Raw genomic sequence first — 4553 nt, forward strand, 5'->3', positions numbered from 1 at the left:
TTGATTAATCACCTGTAGAAAACTAAAGCTAGATCCTTCTATATCACCCTGCACTAGAATCAACTCCAAATGGATCAAAGACCTCAAAGGAAAGGCTGACAGCCTGAAAACATTACAGGAAGGATTAGGAGATACTCTTGGGCTCCTAGGCACAGGCCAAAATTTCTTTTAAAAAGACCCAGAACAAAACAAATCAAAGAAAGGTTAACAAATAGGATTGTATGAAAATGCAGAGCTTCTGCATGACAAAGGACATAGCAAGCAAGAGCAGTAGAAAGCCCATGGATTGGGAGAAGATCTTCACTAGCTATACAACGCCAAGGCTCTCATATTTAAAATATACTTAGAACTCAAAAAAAAAATTAAGTCCCTGAAAGACAATTCATCAAAGACACAACTGCCCAACAAATAAGTGGGCTAAAGACTTGTAGAGAGACTTCTCTGAAAAGGAAATAAGAATGGTCAATAGACACATGAAAAAATGTTCAAAATCTCTAGTCATAAAAGGAATGCAAATCAAAACAGCTTTGAGATTCCACCTCACCCCAGTTAGAATCCTATAATGAAGAAATCTAATAACAACTGATGCTGGAGGGGATGTGGACAAAAGGAAACCCTACTGCATTGTTGGTGGGAGTGTAAACTTGTGCAACCACTTGGAAGGCAGTATGGAGGTTCCTCAAAAAGCTCCACATAGAGCTCCCCTATGACCTAGCAATCCCAATTTGGGCATTTACCCAAATTTACAAACAAGACCACACTAAAGCTACCAGCACAACTATGTTTATTGCAGCATTATTTACCATAGCTAAGATATGGAACCAACCCAGATGCCCCTCAGTAGATGAATGGATCAAGAAAATGTGGTATATATACACAATGGAATTCTATGCCTCCATCAGAAAGAAGGACATTGCCCCATTTGTTAGGAAATGGAAAGGCTTGGAAAAAATTATATTAAGTGAAGTAAGCCAGGCCCAAAGAAACATAGGTCCCATGGTTTCCCTTATTTGCAATATCTAGTATAGATATGAGTCAAGCGGAAAAAGTCAGATAATGTGATGTTAGGAAAATGAACCCTCAAATATGTATTTTAATGTTTTTGTTTCTTTCATGCATGTGTTTCTAACGCATTTATAAGATTATTTCTTTGTTGCTTTGTATGTCCCTCCCCCACAGTGTAACCCCCGCTTTCACTATATTTGATGTCAGTATAACATGTGGAGGAGACGGGGACAAACAAGTCGTTTAAGGATTCAGGTGGACCTGTTGCAACAATGAGAAGTACAAAATGTCATGTCAAAACCAGCTTTACAATGTCGGAGAGGGGGGGAGGGGGGGTTTGATTGGGTGGGGGGGAGGGGGGAGGGTGGGAAGGGAGGTGAAGGGTAAACAAAGGAGGAGGCTGCAATGCTTGGTAAGAAATGTATGCATTGGGGCTGGGAAGGTGGCTGAGTGGTAGAGCATTTGCCTTGCATGCCTGAGGCCCTGGGTTCGATTCCTCAGCACCACATAAGCAAAAAGAAAAAAGCCGGAAGTGGCGCTGTGGTTCAAGTGGTAGAGCACTAGCCTTGAGCTGAAGAGCTGAGGGACAGTGCCCAGGCCCAGAGTTCAGGCCCCATGACCAGACCCCCCCCCCAAAAAAAAAGAGTTGCATTCATTCGATCCTTTTCCGGTTCATAAGCGTGATGATTGGGTTCTCACGCGCTTGCGTGACATGTGCCTCCCTCTAAATCTTGTTACTACGTGGGCACATTACCCTTCTGACGTGAAAAAAAAAAAGAAAAAAAAAAAAAAGAAATGTATGCATTATCCTGCCCATGTAATTGTAACCCCTCTGTACAGTATGTTCTCAAATAAAATAAAATAAAATTAAAAAAAATAATAAAAATAAAAATAAAAAGTACACCTTCTCGTATAAAAAAAAAAAAAAAGAAAATTCAGAGCTTCTGCATGACAAAGGACATAGCAAGCAAGAGCAATAGAAAGCCCACGGATTGGGAGAAGATCTTCACTAGCCATACAATGCCAAGGCTCTCATATTTAAAATATACTTAGAACTCAAAAAAAAAATTAAGTCCCTGAAAGACAATTCATCAAAGACACAACTGCCCAACAAATAAGTGGGCTAAAGACTTGTAGAGAGACTTCTCTGAAAAGGAAATAAGAATGGTCAATAGACACATGAAAAAATGTTCAAAATCTCTAGTCATAAAAGGAATGCAAATCAAAACAGCTTTGAGATTCCACCTCACCCCAGTTAGAATCCTATAATGAAGAAATCTAATAACAACTGATGCTGGAGGGGATGTGGACAAAAGGAAACCCTACTGCATTGTTGGTGGGAGTGTAAACTTGTGCAACCACTTGGAAGGCAGTATGGAGGTTCCTCAAAAAGCTCCACATAGAGCTCCCCTATGACCTAGCAATCCCACTTTGGGCATTTACCCAAATGTTTACAAACAAGACCACACTAAAGCTACCAGCACGACTATGTTTATTGCAGCATTATTTACCATAGCTAAGATATGGAACCAACCCAGATGCCCCTCAGTAGATGAATGGATCAAGAAAATGTGGTATATATACACAATGGAATTCTATGCCTCCATCAGAAAGAATGACAGCACCCTATTTGTTAGGAAATGGAAAGACTTGGAAAAAATTATATTAAGTGAAGTAAGCCAGGCCCTAAGAAACATAGGTCCCATGGTTTCCCTTATTTGCAATAATTATTATATGGCTAGGACAAGCAGAAAAGATCCAAAGCTATGTGTATATGACCATATAAGATGATGTTAAGTGAAATGATCTCCAAGATAGTCACACAAGTAGTTTTTTTCTTGCTATTTTTTTAAAGTACATATAATGTACTGTGTGATTTTTTTGTTTCTTTTGTATGTCCTTCCCCCAAAGTTTTTATTGTATTTGATTCCAGTGTCCTGCATCTTGTATATACATTTTTCTAATTTGAGGATGAGAAGGGAAATAACAAAATACTTAAATAAGGATACAGTTTGAACCATTGTAACAATGAGATGTAGAAGACACTATGTTGAAAATACTTTACATCTTCACTGGGGATGCATTGGAAGGTTGAGAGGGAAGGTATATTAGGAGAAAAACAAAAGAGGAGGTAACAATGCTAGATTGGAAATGTACTCATTACCTTACTCATGTAACTGTAACCCCTCTATACAGTATTTTTACAATAAAAAATATAAAAAATTGAAGTAAATCATTGCCACGCTGGCCTTGACTTACTTAGAACAGCTTCTCTACATTCTTTACAGGAGGTCCACCCATATAAACTCCATGCTTAGCTATATGATTCATTTCAGCCAATGAGAACTGGAAATAGAGAAAAGACTTGAAAATACTTGTGCTTTATCGCTGGACTTTTCTTACTTTCTTTGGAAATGGACACAGCCATCTAAGAATGTCTAGGTCCTATACCATACTTAGTAGAAGGAGATATGCTGAACAGAAGGTGCTTACTCAATCTAGAAAATAATTAAGGCCACCACACATTCTCCAGGTCTTGTTTCGCTAGACTAGGAAAACAGGTGAACATAGAACCATCTATCCAACTTGCAGAAGACAAGCTAGCACATGAACGATTTTTAAAAGCTATAGCATTTTAGGTTTGTTACATAATGAAGTCAATTGGTGCAATATTCTATAGTTACAATTAATTATTGATGGTGCTTCTTTTTTAATTTTTTACACATGCAGTTGTGTTATAATTTCATGACCAGTCTAATTAAAAAATAAGAGTAGAGAGCCCAGTGCAAAGTCAAAAGCAATTTGTTATGTGTGAAGTCTGGGAGGTTCCTGTATAAAACTTGTCTTTATGAATTCAAAACTAATGAAATGATAGATGAAGAAATCAGGAAGTATAAAAGGGTAAGTTTTGTCACTGGAAAATGCTATTTTTAGCAAATGTGGTTAGGAATCCATAAGCAATGAGTTAACTGACTTTCACTTCAATTAAACTTACCTACTTCATCACAGATAGAGTAGGAAAATAAATTCTAAAGAATTACAGAAGCTATGAAGTAAATAAAAATATCATCAAAGGAGGCAAATGTGGCCCATGTTTACATTTTCTCATTAACTATGAATTAATCTAATTCTGGGCACCTGTGATTCAATGAAAGCTAATAAGAAGTGTAATAAGAAAATGCCTTTCATATATCCTGTTTGGTTGTCGCAAAATTTTATTATATCTTCTTTTTTTATTAGTGTACCTCCTTGTTAGGACAAAATTATGACCGGAAAATCCTCTGAAATGAATAGTAAAAAGTCTAGGTAAGCAACTTTTATAATATCATGTCACACATAGATATCCTTCATGCTGTAATTGCTGGCCTAGTTACTGTGACAACTCTTATTTACTTAAGAGCACTTCGTTTGTCAGTAAGTATGAGTATGCCAGTATCTTATTTCTATATTAAGCTTCTTGAGATACATGTTCAAAATCGGTATCACAAAATCATAAGACAGGCTTATTATTTGATTTTGAGGAACTTTCATACTGATTTTGTTAGTTG

The 4553-nt window shown here is 37.1% G+C and overlaps 1 non-coding gene across 1 annotated transcript; it reads left to right on the forward strand.

The window, feature by feature from the left end:
- The first annotated feature begins 1664 nt into the window (after nt 1-1664).
- Nucleotides 1665-1769, forward strand: LOC122124451. Its single transcript, XR_006150561.1, has one exon. It is a non-coding gene; the product is annotated as a small nucleolar RNA U13 (small nucleolar RNA).
- The last annotated feature ends 2784 nt before the right edge of the window (nt 1770-4553 follow it).

Source organism: Dipodomys spectabilis, unplaced genomic scaffold (assembly GCF_019054845.1).
Source record: "Dipodomys spectabilis isolate Male_0828 unplaced genomic scaffold, ASM1905484v1 ptg000234l, whole genome shotgun sequence".
Taxonomy (NCBI): domain Eukaryota; kingdom Metazoa; phylum Chordata; class Mammalia; order Rodentia; family Heteromyidae; genus Dipodomys; species Dipodomys spectabilis.